This window comes from Bos mutus, chromosome 9, assembly GCF_027580195.1.
Source record: "Bos mutus isolate GX-2022 chromosome 9, NWIPB_WYAK_1.1, whole genome shotgun sequence".
In the NCBI taxonomy this organism is placed as follows: Eukaryota; Metazoa; Chordata; class Mammalia; order Artiodactyla; family Bovidae; genus Bos; species Bos mutus.
This window is the reverse complement of record NC_091625.1, coordinates 36,859,926-36,879,555: the sequence shown is the minus strand read 5'-3', so window position 1 is coordinate 36,879,555 and position 19,630 is coordinate 36,859,926.

Sequence of the window (19,630 nt, the reverse complement as noted above, 5' to 3'; positions counted from 1 at the left end):
GGCTGTGTCTTCGAAATTCAAATTGATGTCTGGGGAGTCCTGGAGGAAGAGAGAGGGCTGAACAGACTCAAGCCTTCTAAATTGGGCATGGGGATTATTTGAGTTTTCAGATTCAGAGTGCCATTGGAAGCACAAATAAAATATCTGGTACAACCAGTTTTTTTTTTTAAAGTAAACATGGGGATTGTGTCTGGGGTATTGGATGAGTATAGGAAAGCACTAAACCCTCACATTCACTCTCCTTCGAGAGGCACAAAATTCCCCTGCTTAGAAGGAGAGCACTGGTAGTTAGCTTCACTTCTCATTGAAAAGTTTATATGTTTGTTTTTTTAAAGACTCCTGGGCAGGGAAACCCACTAAACCACTATTAACATCTTAATGTGACCTTCAGGAAGAGGCCCGGTGGACTAATAAAAGTGCTAAGAGGATCTGAAATGTTACTGATGGGAGACGTGGTGGAGGGGAGAGGATGAAAGGGGGAAACTCGTTTGGAAGGCCTACTGATCTGAGCTGCGGATGTTGGGGGCAAGTGGTGAATAAGATCTCTGAAGGGGGGAGCGACCTCATTTAGAGTTTTGTTTGGAAATCATTCTAATGACAGCCACCCTAAATTCTGGCTGTTCCACAATCCCTTAAATGCAGAAGTGAGTCCAACATTTTCATAAGCCTCAGAGTGAACAAGAAGTTATGGAAATTCCTGGTGGGCTTATGCTAGACTCTAACACTCAGGCAAGGAAAAACAGGGAGATTCCATTGATGAGTCACATCGAGGGGACAGGGGAAACTCCAAAAGGTTTTTTTCAGACAAAATGAGTCTTCAAGAAATTTGGGAGAAACCATTGAAGTTAACAGATTTGAGGGATGTGTCCCATGCAACCTAAGAATACTAAATGATAAACCCCCAGAAATAAAATTTTATGTGGGAACACTCGGTTTGAAAAGCAGAAAGCAGCAGGGCTGTCACTGGGGCTGGCGGGAGCACTGGGGGAGGATCCAGGGACAAGGTCTTCTGGGAGGAAGAGAGGAAGAGCCACAGCTGGAGGTGTTTGGCGAGAGGCCAATCAAGTCCAAAGTCTGAGAGGAAGTGACAAGTGAGCCTAAGGACAAGGCCAGAACCTGTAATGCCTAACTACTGATGCAGTCAGCCAGCATGGCCACAACCTTGCTAAAAAGTGTTTTGACTCTAGAGGCTGGAGGAGACAGAGATCAGGATCAGGAAGAAGCACATTGATGGGAGATGACCAATTATATGGATGAGAATTTCTTGTACAGCTTTTTCTTATTGAACACATCTGCTGTAAAAGCTCTGGCATCAAATTTTGTATGATACAAAAATCTTAAAAACTCTGAAGCGACTATTAAAAGTGTGATGTCAGATCTAGTGTGGCCATAAACAATGCTGAATACCATAGACAATAATTTAGAAAGTTCTGATCACATCTTGACAACAAAACAGAATCTATGTGAAGCCAAAGCATCTGAATGAACAAGAGAGAAATACAAGCAATAATTTTTCCTGGAAAAGCCAAACATCTGGATATTTTGGAAGGCTAAACATATGTTTCATAAACCCACAGTGTATAAAGTTAAGACATTCTATGATCTTCTGCTTGGATCTAAGTATTTTCCATAGTTTTATGTAAACATGGCAAAATACTATTAGTTCAATAACTAATAACTGCATATAATCATGATAATTAATATGTAACAGTGGTTGAGCTTCAGAATTACTGTATGATGTATTTTAAAATTAAAGTGCCTGTATTTTAAACATGAGTCTTTCCCAAATAATTTGCTCAGTCACAGAAGGGCGGAGTCCTTTGGGATCTTCTACTACACTTAGCTGTTTCCAGAATCCCAGTTCATCCTACATTTGGCCATTTATATACTTCAAATTAGATTTAAACACAAAAAAAAGGTTTTTTTAATTAGCCCTCATGTCTATTACACCTTTTTCTCTTACAGCATCCTGTTTTATTATGGTGGAAGTTTCTGCTTACTTGTCATCTCCCCAAATATGCTGAAATTCTTTCATTGCTTATGTGAGGTAGCCAGTTTCTGACCGTCTCTGTAAGACAGCAAATGCTCAATTAATATTTACTAAACTAAACCAGAGCTAAAACTGAAATTAAATTAAGATTCTGCAGGAGTTCAGAGAGCATGTGAGATAGTTTGCTTCTTAACTAATAGTTCTGCTATTGCTGCTGCTAAGTTACTTCAGTCGTGTCCGACTCTGTGCGACCCCATAGACGGCAGCCCACCAGGCTCCCCTGTCCCTGGGATTCTCCAGGCAAGAACACTGGAGTGGGTTGCCATTTCCTTCTCCAATGCATGGAAATGAAAAGTGAAAGTTAAGTCGCTCAGTCGTGTCCTACTCTTCGCAACCCCATGGACTGCAGCCTACCAGGCTCCTCCATCCATGGGATTTTCCAGGCAAGAGTACTGGAGTGGGGTGCCATTGCCTTCTCCGAACTAATAGTTCATTAGTCTTTAAATGTGAACAAAGGAGTTACCCTTGCACCTTTGATTCCATTGGGTTTTTCAATATTCACGTCAACATATATTCAGTTTTACTACTTAAAATGTGAGTGGTTCAGCTTGTTCACTACAGATTTCCTTTCTGCTTTCCCTTTTGCTGATTCCTTGCCAGCTTTTCTACACTTCCTTCTCTCCCCCTACTTTGTCATTGCCTCTGGACAAACCTATCTACTCATTTGTTAGGTTTAAGATAAAAGAGGCAGAGGAAGAAAAAACAAACCTGAACCTTGGGCATAGACTTGATTCTGACATAATTTCCCAAATTATTGTAACAGCTTAGAGCTATTTTTTACTTTTCCCTTTTAGTGCACTGAACTCCCTGGACAGGCAGCTACTAGCTCTTAAGAGTTTGGGTTTGTCTCTTAAATATTCAAAACAGGTCATTAAGTCTATAATTTAATATTCACTTGTTGGTGGGACTCTGTGCCTTTTCAGAACCAGTGAGAAAGTGAAAGACAAATGTTGGCACTCGTTTTCATAACATAATCAAAGCCCATTTCCTGGGGAGGAAAATGTGTTCATGGTTTGACCCTACTGTGCACAGAGAGGGAACACTGACCCTCATCTCCCTGTAGAAATAGGCTGGGGAAGGCACTTCAGGCTAGTGCTTGAACCCAGGTACAAGTGCTATCTTTAAATGCCTCCAATTCCTAAATGGAGAGCAGGCTCAGGGACAAAACCCATAGCTACCATTCAGTGTCAACCTTTACACTTGCTTTCACATAGTTTAAATTATTTTTTTGAGCTTGTAAGTTTTGAATAAATTTTTTTACTAATTTCACAAGCACCGGATTAGAGATAGAGAGAAAAGGCTTCTACCTCCTCCCCGACCCCAAACCATTAATCCAGTGTTAATTCTGATATGTTCTCCTATAAAAGTGTACATCTCAGTCTATGATTTTTCAGGGCACACCAGATCAAAGTGTCATACACACCAAATTCAAATGATATACAAATGATGTGTCTGTTTTTTTCTCTAGCACAGTCTAAACTAGCTCCTGAGTACAGTGTACACCAACGATGAAACTTTCACACAGTATTTCCTTCATCTTACACCCAACCAGTATCTAGATAGCTTCAAATAACTATTAAAAAATACCATTTCAACTACAAGTAGGGAAATAGTTATCAAAATCTTGCTTCTAATATCAGTGTATTATATAGACTTTAAAGTTTATAGATTGAGCTTAAGAATTTAAGACCTTACAGGCACTAATCTCATATTATCTCTCATGAAAATATTTTATTTTTGAGAGATCAAAGGCCAGCCATGAGAATTAAGTCTTAGAAAAAAATAACATACAATAAAAAACAAAAGCAGGTGGCACTAGGAAAACTCAGTATGTTTGTTTTATTGAATAAACAATAGGTATCTGTTGCTGTTAATAGCTTAGGTTAACTGGGAGATCTCCTAGATCTTAGGGCAGCCAAACTTGACTGCTCAGAAAGGGTTAGTTTGTTTAATTCATTCATTCAACTCCCCGCCGGGCTGTGCTAAGTCGTTTCAGTCGTGTTTGTGACCCTATGAGCTGCACCCCACCAGGCTCCTCTGTCCATAGGATTCTCCAGGCAAAAATACTGAAGTGGGTTGCCATACTCTCCTCCAGGGGATCTTTCTGACCCAGGGATCAAACCCATGTCTTCTGTAGCTCCCACATTGTAGGCGGTTTCTTTACCACTGTGCCACCAGGGAAGTCATTCAACTCCCTGCTATATGTCAGATATCATGTTGCAGGGATCTGACATTATACAGGTAATCACTGCAATATGCTAAGTGCCGTAAAAGGGCAAATTGCCCCGGAAGCACATAACCAAAGAAGTGTCACATTGTGGAAATTGCTAGGAAAGACTTCACCAAGAGGAATATTCACTCTGAATGTTTGACAAGCAGTATCCCAGTTCTCCTTCCTTGAGCAGCCTTTGCCTGTGCCTTGCCTAATGTGAGCCACACCACCTCTGCAACTTCCCTGGAAATGCAGCTCTGCTGTGGTAGCAGCCACTAGGGTGCTACCATGTTTAATGGGCTCATGGCTTTTTTTGTTCGTTTTTTTTTTTGATTTAAAAAAAGGACCTTAGTACTCCTGCCATCCACATCATCAGACTCTGTATTCTCAACACTTCAAAAAATAACTGGGCTAGTAAGAACCAATGTTTTGGGAGGTGGGAAATGTATTCATACAGTCTTAAGAAATTCTCAGTGAGCAGTTTAGTTATACTTCTAATGTTCTCAAATTTTTAGTAAATTTAACTTTGAGATTTTTCTAAAAGTATGTTCATGGTGTTTCAGTGGGTCCTTGAGAGGAACGAGAGCTGAATGATGTATAGAGGCGATAAAAAGAAGATCCTAAAACCTAAAAACACAGCAATATTAAAATATTATCTAATATATATATATACACACACATATATCATGCAAAAATCTCCTGCTGCTGCTGCTGCTAAGTCGCTTCAGTCGTGTCCAACTCTGTGCGACCCCATAGACAGCAGCCTACCAGGCTTCCCTGTCCTTGGGATTCTCCAGGCAAGAACACTGGAGTGGGTTGCTATTTCCTTCTCTAAAAAATCTCCTAAATGAGACCAGATCTCCAAATTGGAATTAGTAACTCAAATGGCATTGTTTTTCCACACTGCTGCTTATGAACTTCTGTATTTCAACAAGTCTTTTAAATATCTAACTCAGCTATGCATGTCTGTACTTTCAGACTGCAGGGATGATTCCTTTTATTAAACTTTCTTCCCAAATCCCTCAGCTTTTTAACTCGCTGGGGAATCTACATTTGCTGATGTCACTCAACACCCAAGCCTACACTAGACTTGATCGTGTCTATGATCAAGTCTTTGACCTCACCTATGCTACTGGTATCACATTGCTGAAATGGAATTTTGTTGTTTTAAATTTATTTCATTCAGTTTTCTTTTTAAAACTTTGTTCTTCATTTTTCTTCTCATTGATTTTCTCCTTTTTATCTTCTTTCTCCATTCCACCTCCCTCTTAACAGTTTCTAGATTTAAGCATACCAGTGTGGATAGAAAGTTAAGGGTGTGTCTACACAGGCAAAGTAGGGAGCTAAGGCAAATATGTTGAGAAGATTCAGAGAGAAATAACATCCTCCTGATCCCTGATCCAGGGACTTCTTACGAATTGAGTTTCTCCAAACTGATACAAACTGATAATTTCTAAACTTTCCAATCCACCCTCAAAAAAGCATATATATATACACATACACATACACACACATATAGCATGGTTCAATGTCTGTTATATACTAAGTGTAAGAAGAGGGTGCCAGAGCAAGCGTATATCACAGAAATACAAGAGAAGGAATGAAACAAATTGAGAAACTAGATCTGAGCCATGGGCTTGACATTCTCATTTTATATTTAAAACAAAGAGAAAAGTAGATATTATCTCTGACAGATAAAGTACTAAAGACTCAGAGAAGTTAATTACCTTCCCAATGTTTTCATAGTTAATAAACGAAAGAACTGGAATTTGAAAGTAGCTAGGCTAATTCCACAGTTCATGCTTTTTTTATTTGCTGAACCATGCCTTCACCCTGATGATGCTTGAAATTTATAAGGAGAGGCAAGATTTATACTCACAGAAAGGGGGGTGGGTGTGTGGTATTGAGTTAAAAAAAAATTACAAAATGAAATTCAATAGAAAGCAACAAGGAAGGTGGTGAAGAACCATCATGAATGATCATGGACAAAAAGTAGAGAGGAAAAACTGGTATGGAAGTTCGCTTTGATAGACACCTTGTTGAGCTCATTATTGCCTTTCCCATGCTGGAGTGAAATCAGATTCACTGAAAGACTGCTCCATGCTTTAACTTTATGTCTGAATGTAAATGCTGAGTCCTAAGATTCATCTGTACTATTGCTATTTTTCATCCCCTAATGGGCTTCCTTGGTGGTTCAAATGGTAAAGAATCTGCCTACAATGTAGGAGACTAGGCTTTGATTCCTGGGTGGGGAAGATCCCCTGAAGAAGGGAATAGCAACTGACTCCAGTATCCTGGCTTGGAAATTCCCATGGACAGAGGAGCCTGGCAGGCTACAGTCCATGGGGTCGCAAGTGGGGACACAACTGAGTGACTAACACTTTCCACAAGTTTCTACTCACCTACCTTTATCAAATTCCTTCTCCAAAAGGGCAGCCAGGCTAGTGGTCCTTGAGAAATAACAAGTAGAATTTACAATTATTTTGATAATATCTGAGCAAATAGCCATGAATTCTATACTTCATATCATACTAAGGGCTGCAGTGTTCACAGTAAGAAAGGGTCAAACCAAATATTTGCATCTGGGGCCTCACCTGTTAGAACAGCAATGAAGAGTCCAAAGTACGGGATCAAGGCATCCACCTCGAGCCATCAGTGAACTTTACAAGTGTTTCCCTGAAAGTTCCTGGGAGGTGCCTCTCTCTGGCAGACTGCCAGCTGCTTTGAAATAGGGCTATCAGCTTTCCTTGCTCGCTTATCAAAAATAGGTCCATTACTGGGCCCGATAAAATTGTTTGAGTACTCATTTGGAATCCTTAGCAGTTATTCCTGCTTTGGACCAGAAAGAAATTCATTTAAAGTTACAGCCTGATAAAAAGAAGAAAAAGAATTGGGGAACTTTATCCACACCCTCAACACCTTTTTTTGTCGCCTTCCTGGGTCTGAGCTGGAGTCCCTGGTGTGCGGCGTTGACAGGGAAATACCCATCCTTTCTACTGGGAACCCCAATACATCTTCCTTTTAATTCTTCAGGTAACTGCAAGTCAAAGTTTTAAAGGAAGTTGATTTCATTTTGGTTTTGGTATTAAATAGATAAAAATGAATTCAGGCCATTAGATAATAGAACAGAAATAAAAATATGGTCTCCTCTACCATCACAAGCCTGGAATCCTCACTGTTTCAAAGAGTCAGTTTTAATTCAAATTTAGCATAAACAATTTGTATACTTCTTACAGTAAAGACTATGAGTCCCACATACAGCTAACAAATGAGTTCCACATATAGTGAAGTGTCATGTCATCCTGGAATAGGGAATAGGTATCAGAACTTCCTGGAGATCTTTCGTGTAGTACTAAAGGGAAGAAGTTTTGTGTAGATAGCAAGTGGTTTGGACTTTCAGAGTTTTCCAGACACCCCTGCCTGTTGTAAATATTTCACCCACTGCTAGAATAGAAATAGGTCTGCATATCCCTCTGCATCCAGTGCGCATATTTTCTTTCACAGGATAACTCTGTCCCGATTATATGTTATCTAACAAAGCGTGGGAGTTGAACACACCTTAAATATTTCTGTTTTCACTGTCCATTACATCTTATCAATTATAGACCAAATATAATTGGAGCCCAGTTTTGAGAACAGAAGAGCAAAATATTTTTTACTTCTTGATTAACAAATATGTCAACATTTGGGGCTGGAAACCTAATTTGTCAATTATTTTGCTCTTCCATAAGGGTGTCCAGAATAATAGTTAAAAGCTGAAATAGATCCCATTCCTTGGATGCTTGTTTCACAGTGTTTTAAAAGAAACAAGATATCTTTTGTAGTCCCCAAAAGTATCCACACAACCCACTTTCACTGGTCTAATAGCTTTACTTTGAAAGCCTCTGGGTGGAGGCTCAACAGTTGAACCAAAAAGGCCAGAAAATGTCTACTGAATACAAGGCATGGAAGAAAGAGTACAATCACCATATGCCATTACCCGAACTCCTACATTGCCTTTTTTCCGGCTCCTCAAGCACAACAAAGGCAACCCCAGAGCCTTTTACAGGAGGCTGCACAGTCCTGCCTCCATCTAAGCTCTAGGGAACACCACAAACCCCTGAGAATATGCACGAATGTGGAAACTTCCCATAGAATCGGGGTGGGTATATGTGGTGGCAAGTCCCTTTATGACTCCGTGTAATGGCTGGGTTTGTTTCATTTTCTTTCTTTTAAGGGCTTCAGTGGCTGTGAAACATTGTGGGGAGGATAGTTCCTTTTGGATTTGTTTTTAACCCATGCACTGTTAGAAATGCTGCTACCGAAAGGAAGGAGAAACTATGGTGCTGAGGGGAAAGCCCCAGGAGAGACTGTGAGAAGTCTTACCTGTGACCCTGCCTCTCTGCCCTGAGAGGGAATCTTCCCAGTAATAAACGTGTGGCAGAGACTAAGTTCTTTACTTAATCTTAGTTCCTTCCAAGATCAGCAAAGGCGGGTGGGGGAAGCTTAGGGGCTGCAGCTGCTTCAGCGCACGTCCACAACCACCCCGAGCTCTGCACCACGCAAGCAGGAAGGCCTGGGGGAACAATAAAAATCAAGGTGTGTCAGGCCAGCCAGCTGACTGTGAGCTGTGCTTTGTAACACTCACAGCTCCTTGTTTTCATTCTCAAAATATGCGCCTCCTGGAACCTCTTCTCTCTTGGTCAGATGTGTGTGATGTGATTTACATTTTGGAATTTGGGAGAGGCATGTGCTTACAAGCATTGTGATCCAGGAATCAGATTTCTATTATGCACATGATCCATACTGCCTTTATACTTTTTTCATTTTTATTTTGAAATTATTTTAAAGCAACTTATTTTTCTATCAAGCACTAAGCCCAAAATGTCTGCATGGAGGATAACGGTGCAATGGTTACCAAAATGTCCTAGAATCTAATTCACAAGCTCCTTTTGCCTGTGGTCTGAGAGCCCTTGGCCTTGGCACCCAGGAAAAGCTATTGTGTGAATAACAGAGAAGCAAGGAAACATTCTCTCAGAGTCTGCTCTTTTGGCAGTCACCTCCTCCTACAGTGGAGACGTGCGGGATACCAAGCCTCTCTAAGAGCTAGGACAAGTTTCATGGAGACATCACTAGTATATCTGATGGAGTTATTTATATCTTCTACTTCTGCATGAGGCTGTGTTTGTATTCACCGAAGCTTAATTCTCCAGTGGATTTAAGGAGTAAGGAGTAAGCTTTATGTGTCTGGGTGTCAGCAAAACCTAGTCAGTCTACTTTTAAACCTTCTATCACTAACTAGTTGAATTGGTAACTTAGTTAACCTTTTTGGTCCTTGGTTTGGGAAACCTTGGCTGGATTAAGAAAAGTCTAACAGTTTTGGATTTGGGTTTGCTTTTTTTTCTGTAGGATTTTGAGAGTCTTTGTTATGCTAATGAATATCATAAACTCCACGAGTGCATAGCGTATCCCAAGCTGGTAGAACTATTGAATACTTTTTCCTCAGAAAAAAAAACTATCCTCACATCCTAAAGTCTATTACAAGTGTTCTACAGAATATATTTTTAAAAGCTGTAGAGCTGAAAGTATATCCTTCCTGCTCTAAAGTTCTATGAATCTATAGAGGCATTACAGAATGACACACACTTAATGGATATATAAAAAGAGGTCATCATTGACCCTGTTGTATCAGTAAAGGTGTTATGTTGCAGATAAAAGTATTCACTATAGCTAGTTTAAGAGAAAGAGATTTATTATAATCGTTCTTATACCATCCATGAGAGGACAAAAGAAACAGGGTTGAATGTTACCAAGGAAAACAGGAAAAGTTGCCCAGAAAAAATACTCAACTACATTTTTGCTAGTTGTTCTAGCCAAAAAAAAAAACCCAAACCCTTCTCTGCCTCTGCTGCCTACTGCCTGGCACACACAGCACTAGGAAACAGAAACAAACTCTCCCTGGGCGCAGCATCCGTGCCCCTGTGCTTCCCGCACAGTACAATCTTCCTGCCTCACCTTGGCTACGTCTATCTATACATGGCACACTGAGATAGGCAGAATTCTGAGATGGTCCCCAAGATTCTTGCTCCTGATGTACATGCCCTGTACAAGACCCTACTGAGTGTGAGCAGGACTTGTGAATACAATGGGCTATTATTTCCATGATTGTGTTCTGTTACCGAAAAAAAAGGGGGATTTTGTAAATGTAATTAAGGTCTCCAGCCAGTTGAATGTGAGTTAATCAAAAGGTGGTATTATCCTGGGTGAAAGTCAAAGTGTTAGTTGCTCAGTTATGTCCAACTCTTTGCAACCCCATGGACTGTAGTCCGCTGGGCTCCTCTGTCCATGAGATTCTCCAGGCAAGAATATTGGAGTGGGTTGCCATTCTCTTCTCCAGGGAATCTTCCTAACCCAGGGATAGATCCCAGGTCTCTCTCATTGCAGGCAGATTCTTTACCATCTGAGCCACCAGGGGAGCCCTATTCTGGGTGGGCCTGACCTAATTAAGTGAACCCTTAAATGAAATCAGAAATTCAAAGTCAGAAACTCTGTCCTATTCGCCTTGAAGAGCAAACTGCCATGCTATGGAGAGAGCCACATGGAAAGAATGCAAGAAGCCTCTAGGAACCCTGATTGATGGCCTGGAAGAAAACAAGGATCTCTTACAGCTGTAAGTAGTTGAATTCTGCATTCTGCTAACAACCAGTGGGCTTGGACGAGATCTCTGAAAGTGAAACCCTGGCTGATATCTTGATTTCAACCTTATGAAACTCTGAGCAGAGGCTTCAGCTATACCATGCCCATACTTCTGAACTGAAGAAACTATAAGCCAACATATGATGCTATTTTAAACCACTCAATCTGTATGATTTGTTAAATAGCAATAGAAAATTAACACTTGCATTTGCATGACTAAGCCCAGGTCACTCCCCAAAGTTTAACTCCAAGGGTTTTTGAGGGATATTATTTTTAGCTTTCTACCCTCCAAACATTAGTAAAAGAAAGTCAAAAGTAGCTGATGTTGACATCAAATGAATGAATCTCTAACTCAGCCACCCAGTTCTTTGGGCAATTCTTTTCCAAAACGTCTTTCATGGGTCATACAATTCTCTTAGTTTTTTGTTTTGCTTTAAGTTGGCAATGACCAACCTATGGTATGACTATTCAAGAAAGAGTAATCAACATTTTTGCCTGCAAGTTCGCTATAAGAATTAACTAATTATCTCAATTCACATGCAAATATTCTTGTGGATTCCTCTATCCAAAAAAAAAAAAAAAAAAGTTTTTTTCTTAGAATAGACGACTCTTTTAGGAGATCAGTGGTATTACAGGATTGTTTAAATAGAGATTTTTAAAGTAGGATTTTTTTAAATAGAGATTTTTCCAAACCTTTATACGTGTATTGGTGTTGGGTTGAGCTAAAAGATCCTGTAAGATCTTACAGGAAATCTGAATGAACTTTTTGGCCAATCCAATAATATATTTATAGGGATATACATTGATCATATATGTCAAAGGCCTGGCCACTGAATCTCACCAACAGCAAATATGCTGATGACAGTGGAGTTTTTTGTTTGGTAAGAATCTAACAAGCTGTCAACAAAAGAGAGCTAATAAGAAACATAATTTTTATTTTTCCAGGAGAGAAGTGTTAGGATAAGTTTTATTTATTTCATACTGTACTGCTATTTCTATCTGGGAGTATAAGAGGATGGGGACCCCTTGAGACTCCTAGAAAGTCAGAGAGTTTTCTGGTACACCTAAGTTTGTTTTCCATCCCTCCACTTTACACATTCAAATAACCAAGGTCTAGCTTACGATCTTCCCCACATTGAAATGGTTCAGTTTCTAATTGTTACATCAAGTAAATTTTAACCATCTTTTCTTTGCCTTATTAATATTCTCCACCTCAACTTCCTCTCATTTCAGAACCACCCAAGGTGAGGAAGGGTAAACAATGAGAATGACAAGAAATAGTAATCTCCAAAAACAAAACAGAAAGCCCCATTTGCTTTACCTCATGTCGTAATTTCCCGGACATGTTCCTCTTGGCCAACCTTAAGCCAAGCATTTTCTCCCTTGGAGGCTGAGCAACTTCTTACAAAACCACACTCTGTGGGTTTTCCCAGGTGCCTGTTATTTCCTGAGCAGCACGTAATAACAGCCCCTTAATTTTTACAGTGCTGAAAGTCTGCAAAGTGCCTTCAGAAAGTCCTGTCTCAACTCATTTGATCTTCACAACAGCTGAATAGGGGTCAGGGAAAGTATCACAATTTCCAGTTTATAAGTAACAAACTTCCATTTCTAGAACTACAGCACTTGCCTAACTATGATAAACCATGACACACAGATTAGAACCCACATCTTTTGAATGTAAGGAAGGCAATCTTTCCCCAGGACACCTGTCCTTAAAAGGATAGAGATACATAGTTGGCAGGCAGTGGCTTCCTACTGTTCTCTTGCACCCAAATCCTCTGCCACACTTGTAAAACACACAGGTGACCATGGCTAACATAATCAAGTACAAGTTCCCAAGCATAAATCTGGATCCTGCCTACCTCATAAACCTTCCCCTTTATCCTCCAGGAACACCCCGTTTCTTATAGTCTGTTCCTCATACTTTCTTGCCTCTGCCTAGACTTGCCTCTGACCACCTTTTCTGTCTGAGTAAGCGGTATTTGTTCTTGGAGACTCTGCTCAGACTTTGCCCAGGCTGGTCAAGATATGTTGAGTTCTATGTTCAGTCTAGTCCTCTATTTATCACATTATTAAAATGTATGCTAATTTGTGCATAACCTTCTCTAGGGTATGAGTCCTTTGAGGTGTCTTATTTATCCTGGGTCCTCTGTATTTAAAACAGTGCTGGGAATTTCATCTTGGAAATGTTCATGGAATCAGGATTTTTATTTTTTTTAATGGCTGGTTTTACTAGCCAGGCAATAAAAACTAACAAAAGTGAGCCTCCAGAGGTATAGCTTCCCTATCTGTACTTGAGAGAGGGTCTAGGAATGGAAGGAATCTCCAGGAGTCAGGCAGGAGATGGGAATGGAGAGTGGAAGAATAAGGCCAATAACCTTCAGAAAGTTCTGCTGAGGATCCTGGGATCTCAGGTCCCACTTTTGGGTACTTTAGTGGCTCTAGAGGTACCTCTTTTAACTCCCTCCCAGAGGATCTGCTGTAGAGAACACAGCTGATGGACACCCTTAAGCTGTCACATTCTTAGATGCAGTGCAACACTCAAGTTAGGTCACACTTCCCACTGACTGCCCCCAGACAATGACAGAGCATGGTAGCAACAGTAGGCCCAAGCCACTTCTGCCTGACACAGGACTCCTCTAATGGGACCCTTGGGCTCAGGGATCCCCACAGGCCTGGCTGAGGCTTCCTCAGAACTACATAGTGGTCTGAGGCTCCTTCCACACCAACACTCCCTTCCTCTCCTTTCACAGACCTGCATCAGGGTCTCAGGGCTCTTCTTGGCCTACTCGTGCTCCTTCTCTTTTTTCCTTCACAATGTTTTCCCCAAATCTCTTGCTTGACACCTGCTTTTCAGAAGACCCAAATTGACAGAGGTACTTAAAGATTTAGGTCAAAAAGTCAAACTTTAAGAATGCTTCACTAAATCTATAGGCCACGCCCCAAACTGAACAATGCCCTAACTTAAAGCTATGCAGTAGTTTAGAATCAGATCTTGAAATATCACAAGATGGGACAAATGGATTCTCACTGGCAAAATGGAGGGTGAAAGTAGCCCAGGTTGGCCTGTAACTGAAGATATCAGGATGCTGTTGACTCCTGGAACCACAGGAATGTGGGCAAATCATTGAGGGATAAGAGGAGCTAAAGGGCATGGACTAGGCTCCAAAAGTCTCAAAGGATAAGTAGCACAGCTGTCTCCATCACTAGGGCTTCCCTGGTGGCTCAGTGGTAAAGAATCCGCCTGCCAGTGCAGGAGATGTAGGTTCAATCCCTGGGTTAGGAAGATCCCCTGGAGTAGGAAATGGCAACCCACTCCAGTATTCTTGCCTGGGAAGTTCCATGGACAGGGGACCTGGTGGGCTACAGTCCATGGGGTCATAAAGAGTCAGACATGGCTTAAACAACATGTCTAAACAACAACAAAACAACAACTCCATCACTAGCCATCTGAAGAGAGCCACAGAGAAGAGGAGCTTGCAAGAACTGACTTTTGTATCAACTCCTATAATGGGGTGACATTTCAATCTCTTTTTAGTTTGGACAAGGAATTTTAAATCACTTTATGCTTTTGTTGTGATGTGGATACTCATGACCAGAAAGACATATGAAAATCATGTCGATTTTGACCAGAAAGTAATTTACTATAGGAGGAAGTTATTCAGATGCTAAATAGCAAGTACTTAACCCTTAAAAAACTCCTTCAAATAAAGACCCCAAGCACTCTGAGAACATAATCTCTCATCTCTTAAAAATTCAGCACCCTATCACCCAAACATGCTATGCTGGGTTTCAGTCTTCTGAGCTACAATTAAACTAAAGTATCAGCCTGTCCTTGATCACATAGGTAAGTCCAAGAAGTAAGCAGTTCTACACATCAATGCTTCAATAACTCAGTCTGACTGGGTTCTTATCCTCTTTATCTTTCTGAGCCTAGTATTAATATGATCTACAGCTTTTTCCCTCTTCAAAATAAGTTTCTTAAAAAAGGTGACTGAACTTTTCCAACACTTGCAAAGAAAACTAAGATTTATGTCAGCCATGATGAAATCTTAGGTGATTGGAGCTTCTTGGCATTAGTGCAGTGTATTTTAACTTTATTGAACTCATTGAAAACCATAATGAATATAAATTATGATCCTTCCGACACCTACCTTAAAGGTTCTTATACAACCTCCTAAGAAAAGTTGGCCCACAACTTCTGAAAAACCTGGAGGCCAACATTTTCTAGGACAATTTTTTCTTTGTTTAACATTACAGAAATAGGACCTTTCTTTTCATTTTACAATTTTAAAATTATACAATGATATTGAGTGTGTTTTTTCAAACCACAAATATATTAAGATTCTGATGTGTTCTACCCTATCTCTGAATATTGAGATAGGATTCCCCAACATCAGTTGATAATTATTGGTCTGGTCCAACACCTTTACTTTGTAGATAAGAAAAATTAAGGACATGAATGATTTGCCTAGGTTTGAAAAATTAATAAAAACTAAAATTTGATAATATGCTGTTTCTGCAGCTGCTACTAAGTCACTTCAGTCATGTCTGACTCTGTGCGACCCCATAGACGGCAGCCCACCAGGCTCCCCCATCCCTGGGATTCTCCAGGCAAGAACACTGGAGTGGGTTGCCATTTCCTTCTCCAATGCATGAAAGTGAAAAGTGAAAGTGAAGTCGCTCAGTCGTGTCCGACTCTTCGAGACCCCATGAACTGCAGCCTACCAGGCTCCTTCATCCATGGGATTTTCCAGGCAAAAGTACTGGAGTGGGGTGTCATTGCCTTCTCCATGATAATATGCTAACTTACCTTAATTTGAAAAGTATAGCCCAATATGTTTGAGAATAGTTAACATAATAATCAAAGAATAATTCCTTCCCCCAAATGGTAAATGACAAAGCTATATTTCCTCTGCTATTATTTTGTTCTATTAAGTTTCTATGATCCCTCTCCTATACAGTCTCTCATGGTGAGCACAGTAAACTGCTGCTGCTGCTGCTAAGTCGCTTCAGTTGTGTCCGACTCTGTGCGACCCCATAGACAGCAGCCCAATAGGCTCCCCCGTCCCTGGGATTCTCCAGGCAAGAACACTGGAGTGGGTTGCCATTTCCTTCTCCAGTGCATAAAAGTGAAGAGTGAAAGTGAAGTCGCTCAGTCATGTCCAACCCTCAGTGATCCCATGGACTGCAGCCTTCCAGGCTCCTCCGTCCACAGGATTTTCCAGGCAAGAGTACTGGAGTGGGGTGCCATTGCCTTCTCTGGAGCACAGTAAACAGCAGAGCACAATTCCTGCCCTCAAGGAACTCATAGTCTGATGGGTATAACAGACAAGGAAATGGATTTGAAGTCAATTTGTAAAGTAGGTTAAGTGACAAGAGAAGAGATTAACAGGTAGGAAAGCTTCCTGGGGCAACCTTCCTAGTGGCAATCCTGCCACTATAAGATGGCTCTTGAGAACAGAGCTTCATTTCATCTTACTAACCCTACAACACTCACTAACATATATGGTTTGTGAAAGCCAAGTGTTAATCACTCAGTCGTGTCCAACTCTTTATGACCCCATAGACTGTAGCCCACCAGGCCCCTCTGTCCATGGAATTCTCCAGGGAAGAATATTGGAGTAGGTAGCCATTCCTTTCTCCAGAGGATCTTCCCAAGCTAGGGATCAAACCCAGGTGTCCTGCATTGCCAGCAGATTTTTTTTTTACTGCCTGAGCCACCAGGAAGACTTGGTGGCTGGTTTACTAGCCCCTAACAAATGTTGCTTGCACTTTGCACAACAGTATTCTAGAATAATTCTATAGCCAAATGCTTTTTAGAACTTTGCAAACAACTACATGATTAAACACATTGCTATTTTTTTCAATTTTCTTTAAACTTACTCAACCATATTGTACAAACAATGAGTTTAAAAATCCCACTTTAATGTCTTTCTATCCAAAAGAGAATTTTTTCCCTTCACCACCTCCTTTGTTTCACTTATGAGAACTTGGATCCTTGACTTGTTTGTATAAATGAAAACAAAAACAGAACCCTGTTTGTGTCAATTTTACAATTTAAAAATTATAAAAAATAAACTCACTAATTTAAAATTTTGTGGTCAGATAGATGGCCTGGATTCTTTCACTCATAACATGGGGCAAAACTCAAAAGGTCTTAGGGACATGCTGTTACAAGGTCTATAATTTGGTCACCCTCCACTGCCTCTGTGCCTCCAACTTTCTTTTCTCCTCCCTTTCCCATTGGCTTCAGGCAGGGTGACAACATCGCCTTTTTCTCAGAATCACAAGAACTGTGCCACCCACAGTCCAATGGCTGGAGGCCAGGGCACTGCCAGCAACACAGACATGAGTCAGGCTGCAGCGTGCAAGAATTCCTGCTCATGGTTCTTTCCTGACAGTTCAGTTGGAATTGCCATCACCAATAGCGTAACAGTGAGAATTATTTGATGCAAAAAAAATATATGGCATGGCAAGTCAGAAAACTTGACTCCCCACCTTGATTCTTACTAGATGTGTGATCATTTCTCATCATCTGTTCTGCCTACCTCACAATTATAAGAGTCAGAATGAGACAATGCAAATTAATAGTCGAATTTCTCTTAGAGGCAAAAGACATTTTCAAATGTATTTGGTCAGAGTATAAGACTGTGGAGAGCAATTTGGCAGTAATTATCAGACTTAAAAGTGCCCAGAACTATGGCTGATGATTCCTCTTCTGGAAATTTAGCCTCCCGGAAATAATTAAGAAAGCGTAGAAAGATGTATGTAAAAGGATATTTACTCATGTGTTGATTATAACAACAAAATATTAGAATCAATCAACTGTCCAAAAGAAACTGATTTTAAAAATTAGACTAATACCTACCTAATAGAGTACTATACAGCTGTCTAAAATTATGTTGTAAAATAAAAACATAACTATTGGTACATGCTGGTATGTAAAATATAATAAGTAAGTGTATAAGCAAATAGAAATTTTGTGTATATGAGCCACACATGGGGAGGAGAATGGTATGAAACTAAACTCAAAGTGTCTAGAGCTTAACTCAGAGTAATATATCAATATTTTCTTTTTCTTCTACTTGTGTGTCCATGTTTTTTAATTTTTCTATAATGTGCACATATTTCTATTATAGAAAGGAAAAACACTTTTATGTTTAGAAAGAAAAAACAGCATATGAAAACATGCTATGATATTTGTTTTACTAATATAAGGTATTATGGCAGCTTCTATAGACTCTACTCTTATAGTGTATCCAGGGATAAGAACACTATAGTTACATATGAATTACAAAATGGCCTAGGCTTTGTCATCTCAATAATATATATGTCATTGTGAATTTATAATTTAAAAAGTTTCTCCCTTTTGCATGTCAAGAAACTGCGAAGCATTTAAAATACTGAAATATTTTATAAATTTTCACTAAAAATTAACATTCCTTTTAGTAAATTTGAGGTTAGTGAAGAAAACGATGATCTCCAGGTAGAAGGTGATGATAACACTGTAAAAAGCAAAGAAAAACTGATCCATTCAACTTTGTAAAACAAGTTTGACAGCCTTTGCCCACTAAATATATAGCATATGATGCTCTAAAATAGTTACCTCATTTGCAAATAGGAAACTCCAGTGCTATTGCTGGTTCCAGCAAAAGCTTTCTGAAGAAACTCAGACATGTATAACTTGTCTATGCTTGAATGAATTTGTTTATGAAATGAACATCATGTTGGCAAAGCCTTTAAATGAAGCTTAACTTTTGGATATAAAAATACTATAAACCTAAAAATGAAGTAGGAGGAGAATTTGGAAAAGGAAGAGAAGAAATTTTGATGGTTCATTAAAGAGTATTTCATAGCCATTTCTCAATGAGATGCTACAACATTTCTTTAAAGAATTAATTCCAGTGCTTTAACTCCATAAAACTACTCTGCTGCCACCAAAATGTGAACTATTCGCTTTCATCTCTGACATATAAACCCCACTATGCTTTTGTTAAACACTCCTATTTTTTATATGGGCCAAGTCCTTTAAAATCTTAGCTCACTTTAATACTACTTTTCTAAATAATAAAGTCTGTAAATTCTAATTGACATACAATATTGTATTCATTTCATATCTATAACAGATATGCTACACATGTAACAGAGATTCAGTATTTTCATACATTGTGAAATGATCACCACAGTAAATCTAGTCACCAAAGTTATTACAATATTATTGACTATGTTCCTTCCGATATACATTACAGCCCTGTTATTTACCTTACGACTGAAAATTTGTACCTCTTAACCCCTTTCACCTGTTTTGCCTGTCCTTCCACCCACCTGCCTTCCGGCAACCACTACTTTGCTCCCTGTATCTATGAGTCTGTTTTCGTTTTGCTTTTTAGATTCCACATACAAGTGAAATCATATGATATTTGTCTTTTGCTGTCTGAAGGCATATTATTTCAGAGTATATTATCCTCTAGGTTCATTAATGGTGATGCAAATAGCAAGATTTCATTCTTTTTATGGCTGAGTAATACTTCATTAGAGATAGGTAGAGGAATGGATAAAGATGACATGATATCGACCTATCTTTGGACACTTAGATTGTTTCCATATATTGGCTATTGTAAATAATGTTGCAGTGAATAGGGGGGTGGATATACCTTTAAAATTAGTGTTTTTCTTTTCATTTTCTTCAG